General features: G+C 45.3%; 1 protein-coding gene and 1 pseudogene across 1 annotated transcript in view; both read left to right on the forward strand.

Moving 5' to 3' along the window:
* LOC126195555 (meteorin-like protein) overlaps nt 1-19,121 on the forward strand; it is a 289,187-nt gene that overhangs the window by 191,209 nt on the left and 78,857 nt on the right. The gene's annotated exons all lie outside the window — the stretch shown is intronic.
* LOC126195865 (5S ribosomal RNA) lies at nt 18,358-18,475 on the forward strand (annotated as a pseudogene).

Genomic DNA, 19,121 nt, shown 5'->3' on the forward strand with positions numbered 1-19,121 from the left:
CGTGCTTCCGCAAGCAAGGGAGCAGAAGTGTATGGCGTTCCAAAAGGCACCGTAACACAGACTTACACAGGATACAGGGAAACCGGAATAACATCATCCGCTAGACCACAAAGCGGACGAAAGTGTATGTCGAGTGAGCGTGACGGACGGTCACTGAAGAGGGTGGTGACGACAAAAAAGATGACAATTGCTAAAGTCTCTGCAGAACTGAATGTCACACCCGCGACAGTTGACCCTAAATAACGAAAAGTGTGGGATCATCCACATGAGTACTAAAAGGAACTCGTTAAACTTCGGTTACACGATAAATCTGTCTAATCTAAAAGCCGTAAATTCAACTAAATACCTAGGTATTAAAATTACGAACAACATAAATTGAAAGGCTAATCAAAGACTGCGTTTTATTGGCAGGACACTTAAAAATGTAACAGACCTACTAAGGAGACTGCCTACACTACGCTTGTCAGTCCTCTTTTAGAATACTGCTGCGCGTTGTGGGATCCTAGCCAGATGGGACTGACGGAGTACATCGAAAAAGTTCAAAGAAAGGCAACACGTTTTGTATTATCGCGAAATATGGGAGTGTGTGTCACAGAAATGATACAGGATTTGGGCTGGACATCATTAAAACAAAGGCGTTTTTCGTTGCGACGGAATCTTTACACGAAATTCCAGTCACCAACTTCCTCCTCCGATTGCAAAAATATTTTGTTGACACCGACCTACATAGGGAGGAACGATCACCAGGATAAAATAAGGGAAATCAGAGCTCGTACGGAAAGATATAGGTGTTCATTCTTTCCGCGCGCTTCGCGAGATTGGAATAATAGAGAATTGTGAAGGTGGTTCGATGAACCCTCTGCCAGGCACGTAAATGTGATTTGCAGAGTATCCATGTAGATGTAGAGATAGATGAACCGTGACACCAAGAGAGCTCCGAAGCTCGGAATAGCAGGGCGAGACGGAATTCCAAAACCATTCATCGGTAATGCAAATGTCCGTCTCAGAAAAATGCGGTGCCGAAGCCGCAAAACCTGGACTACAGGGCGGTGGAAGAAAGTCATTTGGGGGGATGAGTTTTATTTTGCACTGTTCGGCTTCTGGCCGAGTTTACGTCCCGAGAGTGAAATATGGTATAGGTTCGGTTGTGATATTTTGAGTAGTTATTTGTGTTGTTATGGTACTCCGTATGCCCCTTGGTTAGTCCGCATGGTTGCTGCCAAGGGTTATGTGACCATTTTGGGTGATCAGGTCCATCCAGTGTGCAGCGTATGTTCCCCAGTGGACAAGTTGTGTTAACGACGACAGGACCCCTGTTACCACAGCTCACATCGTCCAGAACTGGTTTTTTGGTCACGAGAACGAATTTTCGCATCTTCTCTGGCGTCTACAGTCACTACATTTCAGTATTATCGAATCCTTGTGGTCTACTTTGGAGAGAAGCTGTCCAACTGCTTCATCATTACTTGAACATTCCACAGTTTTACAGAAAAAATTGTATAAAATCCATCGAAATTCCGTGCAGGGTCCGTATTCATCCATTCCAAAACGACTAGAAGCGGTTTCGAATGCAAACGGTTTTCCTTCAGTGTACAAGGCATGTCAATGTTTTGTGTTTGTGGTGTTCCATAGTTTTGGCCTCAGCCTGTATTTGCACGCCTGACCTGACATTTGGACTACCTCGGAAACCTTATACACTACTGGCCATCAAAATTGCTACACAATGAAGATGACGTGCTATAGACGCCAAATTTAACCGACAGGAAGAGGATGCTGTGATATGCAAATGATTAGCTTTTCAGAGCATTCACACAAGGCTGGCGCCGGTGGCGACACCTACAACGTGCTGACATGAGGAAAGTTTCCAACCGATTTCTCATACACGAACAGCAGTTGACCGGCGTTACCTGGTGAAACGTTGTTGTGATGCCTCGTGTAAGGAGGAGAAATGCGTACCATCACGTTTCCGACTTTGATAAAGGTCGGATTGTAGCCTATTGCGAATGCGGTTTATCGTATCGCGACATTGCTGCTCGCGTTGGTCGAGATCCAATGACTGTTAGCAGAATATGGAATCGGTGGGTTCAGGAGGGTAATACGGAACGCCGTGCTGGATCCCAACGGCCTTATATCAGTAGCAGTAGAGATGACAGGCATCTTATCCGCATGGCTGTAAGGGATCGTGCAGCCACGTCTCGATCCCTAAGTCATGGGACGTGTGCAAGACGACAACCATCTGCACGAACAGTTCGACGACGTTTGCAGCAGCATGGACTATCAGCTCGGAGACCATGGCTGCGGTTACCATCACAGACAGGAGCGCCTGCGATGGTATAGTCAACGACGAACCTGGGTGCACGAATGCCAAAACGTCATTTTTTCGGATGAATCCAGGTTCTGTTTACAGCATCATGATGGTCGCATCCGTGTTTGGCGACATCGCGGTGAACGCACATTGGAAGCGTGTATTCGTCATCGTCATACTGGCGTAACACCCGGCGTGTTGGTATGGGGTGCCACCCGTTACACCTCTCGGTCACCTCTTGTTCGCATTGACGGCACTTTGAACAGTGGACGTTACATTTCAGATGTGTTACGACTCGTGGCACTACCCTTCATTCGATCCCTGCGAAACCCTACATTTCAGCAGGATAATGCACGACCGAATGTTGCGGGTCCTGTACGGGCCTTTCTGGATACAGAAAATGTTCGACTGCTGCCCTGGCCGGCACATTCTCCAGATATCTCACCAATTGAAAACGTCTGGTCAATGGTGGCCGAGCAACTGGCTCGTCACAATACGCCAGTCACTACTCTTGATGAACTGTGGTATCGTGCTGAAGCTGCATGGGCTGCTGTAGCTGTACACGCCATCCAAGCTCTGTTTGACTCAGTGTCCAGGCGTATCAAGGCCGTTATTACGGTCAGAGATGGTTGTTCTGGGTACTGATTTATCAGGATCTATGCACCCAAATTGCGTGAAAGTGTAATCGCATGGTGCCGGCCATGGTGGCTAGGCGCTACAGTCTGGAGCCGCCCGATCGCTACGGTCGCAGGTTCGAATCCTGTTTCGGACATGGATGTGTGTGATGTCCTCAGGTTGGTTAGATTTAAATAGTTCTAAGTTTTAGGGGACTGATGACCTCAGAAGTTGTCTCATAGTGCTCAGAGCCATTTGAACCATTTTTGTAATCACATGTCAGCTCTAGTATAATATATTTGTCCAATGAACACCCGTATATCATCCGCATTTCTTCTTGGTGTAGCAATTGTAGTGGCCAGTAGTGTAGAACTAGCAGCGGGGTAGTGCAGAGGCGGTTACATAGTTCTGAATGTGACTGCGGTCTGCGGTGGTCAGCTACGGTAGGGAGTTCCCTTCTACCGCCTTGTCATACTCAGTGTACGGAGGACGCGGCCTTGCGCTCGCCGCTAGAGCGGCCAGTGCCGGTGAAAGTGCAGAGGAAGTGTAGAGGGGGCAGCGGGGGTCGGTAATTTACCGAGGTGCCGGCCCTAATTTAGGATCGTGTCGTAAAGGGCGGACAGGGCAGGCGAGCGGACGCGCTCCACGTGCTGCCTCTGCCGCCTGCCGCCAGATTTACGTGCTACGTGGGCAGGCGCCCACTGTAATCTAAAGTCAAACAATGAACAGCTGATGTGGGTCAAAAATCCTGCTTTTCTCGCGCGAAGCTACTCTGGCGTATCCAATTAAACGAGCTCACCTCCATAATACGGTTCCTTATCGTTGTTGGAATAAATCGAGGTTGATGAGTGCTATGACGCCAGAGATGATAGAACACGTAATTTCATCCATTCACTTAAAAAAAAAAATCTCCGGTGGACGTTCCCCTCTAGTCAATCTGTGACTGGAAGGCCTACGTCATATTTTCTAACCATACCAAGACAAAAAAAGTGATGAACGCCTATTTGTTTAAAGGACAGTTGCCAGAGCAACAGGTAACCAGTTTCGTCGTCTGTTCACTTCACCGTGGCCATTCCGCTATTCTACCCCAACTACATTAGTCATTTATGGCTGTGAGAACTATGGGACTTAACATCTGAGGTCATCAGTCCCCTAGAACTTGGAACTACTTAAACGTAACTAACCTCAGGACATCACACACATCCATGCCCTAGGCAGGATTCGAACCTGCGACCGTCACTGTCGCACGGTTCCTGACTGAAGCCCCTAGTACCGCTCGGTCACTCCAGCCGGCATTAGTCATTTACGACGGACGCTATTGTGATTCGTTAAAAGCCGCTCTTCTTTTTCTTCTTCTTCTTCTTCTTCTTCTTCTTCTTCTTTATCGTCGCCTTGTCCCACATCACGTACGGTCGGCGTTGCTCTTCTGGATCCTTCTCCACCATAGTTCTCTATCCATTGCCTCTTCCTTCTTCCATCCTTTCTCCCTTAGGTCCCCGGATATCTTATCCTTCCACCTCATCTTCGGTCTTCCTCTCCTTCTCGCTCCTTCAATCTTTGTATCTTCAACTCTGTTTCCGATATACTCTTCCCCTTTTCTCTGTAAGTGTCCGTACCACCCGCGGTGGTCTCGCGGTTCTAGGCGCGCAGTCCGGAACCGCGCGACTGCTACGGTCGCAGGTTCGAATCCTGCCTCGGGCATGGATGTGTGTGATGTCCTTAGGTTAGTTAGGTTTAAATAGTTCTAAGTTCTAGGGGACTGATGACGTAAGATGTTAAGTCCCATAGTGCTCAGAGCCATTTGAACCATTTGTCCGTACCACCTCAGTCTGCTCTCTTGTATCTTTTTCCCCATGGGTCCCACTTTCACAGCTCCTCTAGCAGATTCATTTCTAATTCTGTCCTCCCTTGTTACCCCACACATCCACCTCACTATCCTCATTTCCGCCACTTCCACGTTAAAAGCCCCTGAAAACCATAAAACCTGTTCGTCAAATTCGCTGTTAAGTTTGTGCGCAGACTGACCAACCACTTTTGTCAAATTTAACGTCACCTTTGTAGAAGCTGTCAAGCTGTGCGTATTGTGCAGCGAAGTATTTTGGCATCAGTGGGGAACGTACGAAGTACAACGGAAAATATAAATTTCATATCTTCGAAATATACTCTACCTGCTGATACCTACCTCAAAGCTATAATACTCTGAAAAGCAACTGGTTATTGGTTGACAAACACATGCGTAAACGGCCAAGCTTGTTTGTCACATCGCATGTCAACCGAAATTTCTTTCAGACACCTTAAACAGAGTCCAAGTTTGACAACCACGTCGTAAAAAGCCACACACTGCCACATAAATTGACAAACTCGTGCACTTTTACGAGTTGTTTGATCGTCTACGGGGGCTTTCGTGTTCAGTTTTACGAGGTGTTGGATCCGTCTACGGAGGTGGGTGAGTGAGTGAGAGAGAGAGAGAGAGAGAGAGAGAGAGAGAGAGAGAGAGAGAGAGAGAGAGAGGTACACAGATTTCCCGTAAAGGTAACTGTGTGCAGCAAGTAAACAGGAAGCCTGTTAGTGCAGGCAGTCAGGCAGTGCGGAACCTCACATCTGTCGCAGCCATACTACTGACAATACGGGGTCAATCACAACTCAAACGGCATCATTTTGGAGGTTATTCCGGAATGTTTCCTGAGTCTTTGAGTAAGGGACTGTTGGTATCCGGTGGCTCGTTACAGAGTAATAATACAATTACGGTTTACCCAGTTTGTTATCCCAATTACTATCTTTTCTGGGAAAATACATCCGATGCATTGCATTCAGTCAGTCCACACACGAGATGCATTTTGACCAGCTCTTCGCCTCTAAACCGATTCCCACTGTTGTCACTGTTAACGTACTACTAACACTGTCGGAGAAGCAAAATGGACACAGAACCGAGCTGTACTTAACAGCAAGCGTGCTGTCTAAGAGTAAAGCGGGGATTTCTATTGTCAACATCAAATACCGTGAGTGAATCGAACAAGTTTGTTTCCAAACGAGACAAGCAGTGCGTAACTTCGCTGTTTGCACAGGTGTACTGGTATTTTCAGTGCAATACGAAATGAGTGCAAATATCGTATGGCATTGTTGGCTGCGGTAACCACCTGTCGGAAAGCATGTTCTCCCTCCTCCCTCCGCGCACATTGGCTCGTTTCTTTGCCGACATACGAGCGTTGTGTCGTATGCGTATTTGTGGAGTGTAGATGAGTGCAATGGATCCATGGATGTCTCTGTCGGATGATGAGAGAAACGAGAGTGTAAAACCAGGTGCCGGCAAATAGCCTAATCCTCTCGAATAGCTCAAAGGGGAGCGCCCAGCTTAACACCCCCATCCCACGAACAGATCAACGCCAACAGTGTCACATGCTGTCATTGGATTAGTGCATTGACTGGTGATCAGGAACTTCGCTACACCATCAACTATCCTAATATTGCGGGCCAAATACGTACTGGCACTAAAAACTTCATCCACCACCATTAGTCGAGTAGGCTTGAGCTGCTGGTGGAGAGCTACCGCACAGGTGTACGTCAGGCGACATCGGCCACGGAGGCGGGTTCCAGTGCAATACAGGTATAATGACAAACGGGCGGGGGGAGGGGGGGGAGGAGGGGTTAGAAATAAAATGAAATGCAATTACTGTCGGACGTGCCACTGAAGATCAGAGGACCCTGGTATCAACATACTCAGAGAGTATCGTTAAACAACCTCAGAGATTTTGCCTGCGAAGTTCAGATTCATTGAAAGACATTCAGTGAAGGTTTGATGAAATAAAGTGAAAAAGAAGCGTTGTGACTAGTATGTGGTACAGAGAGAGAAAAAGTGTGTCAAAACATGCGAAGTGATGAAATCAGAGGATAATAAGACATTCTATGAAGTCTTTTCGGGTTTGCTGGCAGATTCTAAAATCAACTTGTCCCGATATTTCGGCGATCAAACTGGTCGCCATCTTCAGGAGAATGTGGACTCATCAGCAGAAGTAGCATTCTCCTGAATATGGCGACCAGTTGGATCGCCGAAATATCGAGTCAAGTTGATTTTAGGATTCGGCAGCAAGCCCGAAGAGACTTTCAAGACTTATTATGCTGGGGAAGCCTAGGTAGTCACAAGATATTCTATTACTTGTAAAAACTTAAAATGATCCATAAATGATGGGAGCAGTGCAAAGAAGAGAGAGGTTGCAGCAATAAGACCCCCCACCCTCCCTGGCTCTTAGGTGACAACACCAGTGGCGAGGTTGTTTCCATTGCCTATCGGAACTTGGCCTACTTTCTTTCTCTGCGGCATTCTTTTCATTACGACACACTAAGGCCTTGCTATCTAATCCCCTCACATTTACCATAAAATCAGCTTTTTTTCGGATTGCTACAGCTGACAAGATAAAGGAACTCTTTTTCTCGACACGTTACCTCGCAGAATATTTCACTATAGTTCGATTAAAATTATTTGGCAATTGCCGACTGCAACTTGCCGCCAAGTGTTGCCACGTGGGCTGCCGGCTTCCACTGGGTTATAGGTGGTACAGAAACAAGGCGCATCATATCAAAATGCTCTTAATGTGTGGCACAAAGCAATATTGTAAGCGACAGCCTTGAGGTATGTCGGAAAAAAATGCTCTATCAACAGCTAAATTTAAGTGACCAATGACTGAACTGCACCAGACAACGCGTTTTGTAGCAGTGTATCCGAGAAAACAGCGGTAAACAATCAGTGACGGAACTAAAATCACGATCGCTGTGTTCACGACGATTAAAGCTAACCTCCACGAGCAAACTCAAGATACGAAAAATGCAATTTCAGTGCTAAAAGAAAACTGTAATTTTTCACTTAGTTACCTGAAACCATCCTCATACTGACACACGAGCTGCCCCGTTACCTACCGATAAGCAGGGCTGCTTAGCACTTGGTTGCAGATTACAGACGACGCAGCCAGTTTCCAAGCGAAAAAGAATGATAAAAAAAATAAGAGCAAATGAAAAAGTCAGTCAGATGATAAATGACGTGGCAAAGAATAAGAAATTAAAGAAATTTCATTTAAACCAAATAAATCGCCAAAAATAATCACACTTTAAAAACAAAAACATTTTGCGGTATTCGATCTTGTTACCTTTCGTCTGTCGGGGTTATACCCTAGCCATTACGCTACAAGACAATACTTTGCTGCAAACTTATGACTATGGTATGCCAGTCGCAATGATGAATTGCAACCTTTAAAAATTCAGCTTCACGCAATGTCGTGCGAAGCTTACCTATTGTAAGCCGATCGCTGTGATTATGATAACTGTACATGTGACACTATCGCGTTTTTTGCGGAAGTACCCACTAGTGTCTGGTTAGTGCTGCGTGTGAAATCTGTGAATTTCGTTTGTGTGTGTGTGTGTGTGTGTGTGTGTGTGTGTGTGTGTGTGTGTTTGCTTTTTGTGTGGTTATCATGTGTGATGAAATACGAAATGCAGGTGCCATTCCCGTTATTTGGGATCCAAAGACATCGAGAAAGAAAGCCGGACAAGGAATTGGAATTGACTTGACCGGTTGTTGTGGCAGTTTGCAGCGGCGAATGATTTGGGCGTGACGCTTAGATCTCTGATTCGAGGTAGCCAGCTGCAGCGCGTGAAGTATCGACTATCAAATTTCATCAGACGACAGTTGCGTGTTTTTCAGATGGTTACTCGCTTGGATTTTTCCTTGGCCGACACAGCCTTCGCATACGACTTCCGCGTTGCCTACGCCGTAAGAGTTTTCCTCCTGTACTTAGTGTTCGTGTCACGAAAAATTTGAAGAGAGAAGCTGAGCTTTAATTGCCTGTCACCACTGCGCACCAGACCTATAACCACGTTCTGATCTGTTCCACACAATGTATTTACGCTGCAAGTCAGCACTCTGTCAGTAGGTGTCAGTTCAAACTACTGACCGGGGATGATCACAGATAGAAATCTACTCCATGCCACGCAAAGATTGAGCAGATGGCGTACCTCTACCCAACTAAACTGTATCTTGCTGGCGATAGCAGAATGATATAAAGTTCGTTCCGAAGTAGTCTGCCTTTCCCACTTCGGCCATTTATTTATACAACTAGTTAAAAATGTAATATCATACCGGCAAATGTTACGTACTTTTATCCATGTACTGCCTAAGCTTCTCTAGCATGCGGTCTATTAACTTCGAGCCTACTGGACAGAGCATAACGCATCGCAGAGGCATTGCAAGTAAATCTTTCAAAGTGTATTCGCACTGTTTAGAATGTCTCCAGCATTTGTAAACAGTTATGCTATTCTGTACTGTGTTTGTATGATGCAAGAAGCAACTGTGTGCAATATGTATGTAGACTTTCCCTGTTGCAGAAGGTACTTTGTTTTTAAATATTTTAACGATGACAAGCCTTTTATAATGCGCTATTTTTATCCAATTGACATCTTGTGCAGGAGGTCAGCGTAAAATGAATTTACAAAAGATTTTAAGATCTGAAGATTGTTGAAACCTGTTGTCTTCAATAATTAAAAAAAAAACATTTTATGCGATCTTGGCTGTTGAATGGTTTTTAACAATTAAACATATCGCCATTCAGTTCTCGCAAAACGAGAAAATTCAACTGTACGTATCGCCCACAATCCCACGGCGGCCACTTCGAACATGTATTGTGAGGTGGATGCAGTGCCGCTCGGTATTTTGTTCACTTGAGGATACCGTATGTGAACAGATTCGCATTCGGGAGGACGGCGGTTCAAATCCACATCCGGCAGTCTAGATTTAGGCTTTATGAGATTTCTCTAAATCGTTTAAGCCTTTTAAGGCAAAAGCCAGGACGGTTCCTTTGTAAGATACGGCCGATTTTGTTATCTATTCTTCCTTAATCCGAGCTTGTGCATCGTCTCTGATAACCTCGATGTAGACGGGACCTTAGACTCTTAACCTTCCTTCCTTCCTTCCTTCCTTCCTTCCTTCCTTCCTTTAGTATGTGAAGAACGCGCTTCAGGTTGTGCATCGAAACCTATACTGAATTCCAAAAGATTTCGTTCCGTATGGGCTCGTAACTGTATACTGAGTTATGTGGCAAACAGAATGAATCTCCGGCCTAGTATTCTGAAGCAACCTGGATCAAAACTCCTGTCCGTACAACAGCTAATACACCCACTGAGGTTCCCTGTGGTTTTGGCGCGCGGAGTGTCCGTGCGGTCAGAGGCGCTATTCACGGATTGCGCGGCCCCTCCCACAGGAGGTAAGAGTCCTCCCTCGGGCGTGTGTGTGGGCATGTGTGTGTGTGTGTGTGTGTGTGTGTGTGTGTGTGTGTGTGTGTGTGTGTGTGTGTGTTGCTCTTAGCATAAGTTAGTTTAAGTAGTGTGTAAGTCTAGGGACCGATGGCCTCAGCAGTTTGTTTCCTTAGGTATTCACACACATTCGTTCCCTGTGGTTTGCCAAAACCACTCCAGAAGGTTTCTTCGATATGCTCTTTGCCCCATCACTGCCAGATGGCGTCATTATTCTGTTTCTAGTAATGACGTAGACGATGTATTAAACTCTGCACTTGATTGCCTACATGAACCCACCACGAAAAACCGATGTAACTGCTTCTTCGTAAAACATATATTTATTACGTGGGTCTCTCTTCCATAGAGTGATTCAATTGCTCTCACTACACGCGCGCAAGAATTAGCCTTCGTTGCGTGTTACTCGAAGTTTTCACACTTACGTGTGAGCAATCGAAATGTATTCTCTTGCGGTGTGTGAGTGTGTGTGTGTGTGTGTGTGTGTGTGTGTGTGTGTGTGTGTGTGTCACTCATGCACGCAACGCCGTAGTGGCTCTCGTTTTTTCGGCGCCGGATCTTTCTTACCTCGGGACCGCCGTAATAAACCTTCGGCAGTTCCTCATTACTGACCCGGTTTACCGTCCTATGCCTTCTAGGCGGCAGCAAAAGGAACGCCTCGAAAGTTGGGCGTCCATTTAAATGCAGATAAGGCCCTAAAATTTGATCACCTCATACGCCTGTCCACCTCCTCGTCTCAGGTTACATTTTGTGTCCTCGGGACAGCGCCTGTGGGAGGGGGACGGGGGACAGTTCCTCGCCGCTGCTGGTCCTAAAAAGGAGTGGCTCGAAAATTGGGAAAGGGGACAAAATAAATTAGCCGTGGTGTAATTTCAGACGGGGCGGTTCTCTCCTACTGAGGCGCTGTCTCGTAATTGAAAACTGCAGATAGGGTTCTACCGAAACTAGCCGTGAGCGCCAACTTGGGGCAACATTTTGGTCGTAAACACAGTACACCGCGATTTTCGCGAAGATTCTAATATGCTTCCACGTGGGGGCGACGTTTTTTGGCAGTGTGGAGTGCACAAGCTAATTGTACGGCTTCAGTAGTATCTGATTACGAGTTTCAGAAACCAACTGCAATGCAAATTTTTCGTCATTATTTCTTAAAGTATGTATCCGTATTTAGAGATTTACTTGTTCACAAATTTGACTAAACAGTCTTTACAGTTCATAATTTTCTACGACTCACGAATGCAATTTAAGTAAATGTTACAATTGCAGACCTGTCCCCTGGAATTCACATTAAAACCTTATAACTGGAACCATCAAACTACTGCATTAATTTCACACAAGTGTATTAGTTTCATGCATCATTCAGATCTTTTAGTATTTAATTTACAGTCCGTTCACTTTCTGCCACTAATATCATGTCTACAGAAAATCGTACACATTCTATTCTCTTTCCACCAATTCTCATTCCTCTTTCTCCATCTAAGCGTTTCGCAATACTCTCTTCTAGATATAAGTTGAACAATAAAGGGGAAACCTTGTCGAATGCCCCATCCAGTGCACCTTCCTACAGACATTTCATTTCCAGTCGTTACCCTTCCTTTCTGTTGTAAATATAGGCTCTGTACTAGTCGCCTCTACTTCCAGTCTACTCCCCCTCCACCTCAAGATATCCATCAGCTCGTTGCATGGTACTCTGTCGAAAGATTTTTTTCTCAAATCAACAAAAATTACATAAATTTCTCAACGTTTCTCAATATACCTATCCCCTACGATTCTTAACAGGCCAATAGCGTCTCTTGTTCGCTTTCGTCTTCAAAATCTGAAATGTATCTCCCAACCCCATCTATCCAACTTACCATATAACCGTCTTTTCGGTACTCTCGGCAATGCTTTAGCTGCATGAGAAATTAGGCTAATAGTTCTACGCTCGTCACATTTTTTGGTGTTTCTCTTTTTCTCAATTGGTATCATTACCGTTGCAAGAAAGTCATTATGCCATTCCCCTTTGTCACCTTCAGATTCCTCATCTCTTTCAGAGCCTTTTCTACTTCTACTTCAAAGATGCTGCACCCCTTTCCATCTTCTGGCACACATTCCTCCTCTGCAAGCTTGATTTCACTTAGTATTTGATCCATCTTATACAGACATTCTAAATTTTCTTGTCATCTGTTCAAAATTTCCTGTGGTTCCACAGCTGTCGCGCGCCCCACTCTTTCCATTTCCGTATTAGTTTTCGGAAGTAAAAGAAAGAGGACTGTCTTCCTAGCTTACCTGTACATCATTTCATACTTTCCCTCTGTTTTCATTTTCTGTTTCCTCGCATTTCCCCTTTCATCCATCTTTCTCTTGCTTCTTCAGTTTCTCTTCTTAATTCATTATTCACTTTCTTCTTTCTCTTTTTGCATTCTTTATTTTCCAGATTTTTCCACTTTCTCCTTTCTTCCATCCTTTTCAAAGTGTTTTCCATTACCGATTCTTTCTTCATACTTTTGGACACTTTAATTCATAGTACAGCTTTGGCAGAGTCTATGAGTCCTTCCCTAATTTTTATCCATTTTTCATTTCGTCATTCTTTCTTTCTAGCTCTCTCCCGTTTTTCCATAAACCTGTCTTCCATCTCTTGAAACCTTACCGCTCTTCTTGAGTATCTCCACATTTAATTATTCTTTTGCCTTACCTCTTCACAGTTACTTCAACTTCACTTGTATTTCTCCCACTACGAGGTTGTGGTCTGAATTTTGTTTCTGCTCCTGGGTAATTTCTGGGATTCTTCAGACAGTTCGTAAACCTTTTTTTGTATCAGAATGTAGTCCGACTCATAACTTCGTCTATTCAAATTATTCGGTATACATGGTTGGTGAGTGTTAAAGTGGTAATAAATTACAACGTTAGACCACATGCGGTACCTTTAATGCATGAATAGCGGAAAAGTAACCGATAAACGTTTTCCCTTTCATCATTTTGTAGGGTCGTCAGCGAGGAAAAAATTTCCATAAAGGTTAGAAATTAAACTATGTGATCAAAAGTATCCGGATACCCTCAAATACATACGTTTTTCATATTAGTTGCATTTTGCTGCCACCTATTGCCAGGTACTCCATATCAGCGACCTCAGTAGTCGTTAGACATTGTGAGAGACCAGAATGGGGCGCTCCGCGGAACTCAAGGACTTCGAATGTGGGCAGGTGATTGGGTTTCACTCGTGTCGTGCGTCTGTACGCGAGATTTCCACTCTCCTAAACATCCCTAGGTCCCTGTTTGGGATGTGATAGTGAAGTGGAAACGTGAAGGGACACGCACAGCACGGAAGCGTACACGCCGACCTCGTCTGTTGACTGACAGAGACCGCCGACAGTTGAAGAGGGTCGTAATGTGTAATAGGCAGGCATCTATCCAGACCATCACACAGGAATTCCAAACTGGATTAGGATCCACTGCAAGTACTATGATAGTTAGACAGGAGGTAAGAAAACTTGGATTTCATGGTCGAGCGGCTGCTCATAAGCCACACATCATGCCGGTAAATGCCAAACGACGTCTCGCTTGCTGTAACGAGCGTAAACATTGGACGATTGAACAGTGGAAAAACGTTGTGTGGAGTGACTAATCACGGTACACAATGTGACGAACCGATGGCAGGGTGCGGGTATTGCGAATGCCCGGTGAACGTCATCTGCCAGTGTGTGTAGTGCTAACAGTAAAATTCGAAGGCGGTGGTGTTCTGGTGTGGTCGTGTTTTTCATGGAGGTGCTTGCACCCCTTGTTTTGCGTGGCACTATCACAGCACTATGTAGATATTTTAAGCATCTTCTTGCTTCCGACTGTCGAAGATCAATTCGGGGATGGCGATTGCATCTTTCAACACTATCGAGCACCTGTTCAATATGCACGGCCTGTGGCGGAGTGGTTACACGACAGTAAGATCCCTATAATGGACAGACCTGCACAGAGTCCTGACCTGAATCCTATAGAACACCTTAGGGATGTTTTGGAACGCGGACTTCGTGGCAGGCCTCACCGACCGACATCGATACCTCTCCTTAGTGCAGAACACCGTAAAGAATGGACTGCCATTCCCCAAGAAACCTTCCAGTACCTGATTGAACGTATACCTGCGAGAGTGGAAGCTGTCATCAAGGATAAGGGTGGGCCAACACCATGTTGAATTCCAGCATTACCGATCGAGGGCGCCACGAACTTTGAAGTCATTTTCAGCCAGGTGTCCGGATACCTTTGATCACTAAGTGTATGTGTAAAGTTTGTAGCAAGTCGCTAAGTGCTTTCAGTCTCCAATACTGGATGAAGTAAGTGTGGGAATGCACGCGTCTCCTCCCACCCCCTTTGTTAGATAGGCGTTCTTACCCCCACAGGTCTTGACGGTTGACAGTAAGGTATAAAAGTTTGGGTGAAATCGGTCCAGTGGTTTAGGAAGAGATGGGAAATATACGTGTTGTTGTTGTTGTTGTTGTTGTTGTTGTTGTTGTCTTCAGTCCTGAGACTGGTTTGATGCAGCTCTCCATGCTGCTCTGTCCTGTGCAAGCTTCTTCATCTCCCAGTATCTACTACAGCCTACATCCTTCTGAATCTGCTTAGTGTATTCATCTCTTGGTCTCCCTCTACGATTTTTACCCTTCACGCTGCCCTCCAGTACTAAATTGGTGATCCCTTGATGCCTCAGAAATGTCCTACCAACCGATCCCTTCTTCTAGTCAAGTTGCGCCACAAGCTCCTCTTCTCCCCAATTCTATTCAATACCTCCTCATTAGTTATGTGATCTACCCATCTAATCTTCAGCATTCTTCTGTAGCACCACATTTCGGGAGCTTCTATTTTCTTCTTGTCTAAAGTATTTATCGTCCATGTTTCACTTCCATACATGGCTAGACTCCGTACAAATACTTTCAGAAACGACTTCCTGACGCTTCAATCTATACTGGATGTTAACAAATTTCTCTTCTTCAGAAACGCTTTCCTTGCAATTGCCAGTCTACATTTTATATCCTCTATACTTTGACCATCATCAGTTATTTTGCTCCCCAAATAGCAAAATTCATTTACTACTTTAAGTGTCTTTATTTCCTACTCTTAATTCCCTCAGCATCATCCATTCAAGACATTGTCCATTACTTTCAACTGCCCTTCCAAGTCCTTTGCTTTCTCTGACAGAATTACAATGTCATCGGCGAACCTCAAAGTTTTTATTTCTTCTCCATGGATTATAATACCAACTCCGAACTTTTTTTTGTTTCCTTTATTGCTTGCTCAATATACAGATTGAATAGCATCGGGGACAGGCTACAACCCTGTCTCACTCCCTTCCCAACCGCTGCATCCCTTTCATGTCCCTCGACTCTTGTAACTGCCATCTGCTTTCTGTACAAATTGTAAATAGCCTTTCGCTCCCCTTATTTTACCCCTGCCACATTCAGAATTTGAAAGAGTATTCCAGTCAACATTTTCAAAAGCTTTCTCCAAGTCTACAAATGCTAGAAACGTAGGTTTGCCTTTCCTTAATCTAGCTTCTAAGTTACGTCGTAGGGTCAGTATTGCCTCACGTGTTCCAACATTTCTACGGAATCGAAGCTGATCTTCCCAGAGGTCGGCTTCTACCAGTTTTTCCATTCGTCTGTAAAGAACTCGCGTTAGTATTTTGCAGCTGTGACTTATTAAACTGATAGTTCGGTAATTTTCACATTTGTCAACACCTACTTTCTTTGGGATTGGAATTATTATATTCTTCTAGAAGTCTGAGGGAATTTCGCCTGTCTCATACATCTTGCTCACCAGATGGTAGAGTTTTGTCAGGACTGGCTCTCCCAAGGCTATCAATAGTTCTAATGGAATGTTGTCTACTCCCGGGGCCTTATTTCGACTTAAGTCTTTCAGTGCTCTGTCAAACTCTTCACACAGTATAATATCTCCCATTTCATCTTCATCTATCTCCTCTTCCACATTCATAATATTGTCCTCAAGAACATCGCCCCTGTATAGACCCTCTATATACTCCTTCCACCTTTCTGCTTTCCCTTCTTGGCTTAGAACTGGGTTTCCACCTGAGCTCTTGATTTTGACATACATTTTTACAATATGTATGGTTGCCTTTATTTTGTTTGCATATTTACTGTCGTATATTTAAATGGTAATACGGATAATGGACTGCCACGTCCGCCGAGTGAAGTCTGACTAAGCACTGACGCGAAGCACCGGTTTGCACCAGATGAAAGGCTTGTCGTGACTCCTTTGCTTCCCGCGTCCTCTCCTCGCCAACCCCGCCCCCCACCACCGTGGCTCATTTTCCACGTTTCCACACTGGACGCTGTCTTGTACCGTTGCGCGTAATTGGTATGACGACTATGGGCGGCCGTGGCCGGGAGCCGGTTTCGAGATTCCAGCTCGTGCCACGCTGCCAGCCACCTTGTGGAGCACTTCCCCCACCCTGGGGGCCGGCCGCTGCGCGCGCACACGAGCACCCAATTGCGATGCCTCACCTGTTGTTCTCGCTGCAATTACGGCCGTGATGGATGGCGCCGATAGCGTATCGGCGCAGGCCGATGGCGGGCAGCAGATAGCGGGGGCTGAGGAGCGCCCGAGGGCTTCCAGTCCGTATCCCGTCGAGAAGCAACCAACAACATGGGCGCCTGAATATCTATCTCTCTCTCTCTCTCTCTCTCTCTCTCTCTCTCTCTCTCTCTCTCTCTCTCCACATACCGTAACGCACGGGACCTCCCAGTCGTTACGGAAGAGTTCTCCGGCCCTGTTCCTGATTTTCGTCGTCCTCCGGGGCACTTGAATTCCAGTGATTTACCGTGTTGAATAACTTTCTGTAAGGCTGTACTGCAAGAAGAGACACTTCTCCTCTCTAGGAGACACGGCTGCACTGAGTACTCGAAGCAAGGAAGGTGTCATAACTCATTAAATTGCATCACCGGAAAGGAGAGTAAATAAAGGAATTCAGCCAATTGAGCGGGACGGACAAAGTGGCGCGTTGGTTACCCCACTGGACTCGCATTCGGGAGGACGATGGTTTAAATCCGTGTCCGGCCTTCCTGTTTAGAGTTTACCGTGATTTTCCTTAATCGCTCCAGCAAATGTGTGGTGTGCGTACTGTAAGACCGTCGGTACACACACCATCAGATTATTTGACTTGTCGCTCTAACGAAGTAGGCGAGTGTCAGCAATGTGTCTCGTGGTCTTATCGTGGCGTGTTTATCTTCTGCCGTTAGGTCAGACGATAGAAATGCCACTTGCACGCTTAGAGTAGCAGATTGACGGTGAACAACTTTAAACAGAACTTGATTAATTTTCACACACATTTATTAAAATAATAACAAGCATAAAAATTACTTAACTTGGTTCTGGATGCTATTTACAATTGACAATCTGAAGTTCCCTTGGTATTGGTACGTTAATCTTATTTGCACGTATCTCTGATACTTGACAAAAGTGTCTATACATTTATCTTCATGGCTATGTACAGGAATATGATAATCTTATTAGGTGCAGACTGAAACTTGACTATAGACTCGTGCAGACAAATGGAGACTAATGCAGACTGACTAATCGGAGGTCTGTACACTCGTTTAATACCTTGCGCGTTCGGGTATCACTGCCCGAGTGTGATCCGCGAGGAGAAAAGGTTCTACGGTAGCAGCAATGTCATTGGCTGCGTTACATATTCATACGCGGATCGGCGGAAGCAGAATTTGGTCCGTCTCTAAGGCAGCGCCAGCTCGTAGTGCGGAGACGGAGGAGAGCTGCGCCTGCGCTGTTGTGCTTAGCGGGGTGCGCTCTAGTGGGAAAGTTGTGTACGCGCTGACTACGCGGAACTATGTACACCACAAAATGCCAGGATGGTTCCTTTCAAATGGCACGACCGATTTCTTTCCCCATCCTTGAAACACTAGGAGCTCGTACTCCGTCTCTAATGACCTTGATGTTCGACGGGACGTTAAACCACAATCTTCCTTCCTTCCTTCCTTCCTTCCTGTACTACAGACGTGCTCTTTCAGTAGGTGTTATTATTCCAGTGATGTACGAACTTTACAGATTTGTCCTTTTGCTTAAAATAATGAAAGTCGTCATGTCTGCACTAAAAAATTATAAAATCGGGTACTTAGCGTGTTTATTGGCTGCTTCATTGTGTTCTTCGTGCCAACGGCCTTACCGCAGTGGTAACACCGGCTCCCGTCAGATCGCCGAAGTTAAGCGCTGTCGGGTTGGGCTAGCACTTGGATGGCTGACCATCCGGTCTGCCTAACGCTGTTGTCAAGCGGGGTGCACTCAGCCCTTGTGAGCAAAATGAGGAGCTACTTGACTGAGAAGTAGCGGCTCCGGTCTCTGAAACTGACATACGGCCGGGAGAGCGGTGTGCTGACCACATGCCACTCCATATCCGCATCCAGTGACGCCTGTGAGCTGAGGATGACACGGCAGCCAGTCAGTACCGTTGGGCTTTCATGGCCTGTTCGGGAGGAGTTTAGTTTTAGTTTAGTTGATTGTTTTCTTCAGATATGATTGTTGGCCCAAGCTTTCAGTAGTAGAAATTACATGCAACCTTTAATTTGGATTACCAAGGTAGCTTTTTCTTATAAATAATAAAAGTTATCGTATGTTTTTGTCCTCTGTATTTTTTTAAAGTGAACAAGCAACTATTTCATAGCGATACACCAATTTTCACAGAAATAAAACTCCCTACGATAGCGCAAACATGTCCATCTTTCACAACAGACTCCACGACCCGTTAATATAAGTCTTCACGCCAAACGTGTTGTAGAGCAACAGACATTGAATTTATAAGCAGAGAGTCTAAGCGTTTATATAGCTGGAGACGAGAGTAAGGTATTTAGATTTACTTTACACAAGTTTTTACATCAATAACAATTTGTCTATTTCACTGGCTGTTCAGCTCTATGGC

The sequence above is a fragment of the Schistocerca nitens genome, chromosome 7 (assembly GCF_023898315.1).
Source record: "Schistocerca nitens isolate TAMUIC-IGC-003100 chromosome 7, iqSchNite1.1, whole genome shotgun sequence".
In the NCBI taxonomy this organism is placed as follows: Eukaryota; Metazoa; Arthropoda; class Insecta; order Orthoptera; family Acrididae; genus Schistocerca; species Schistocerca nitens.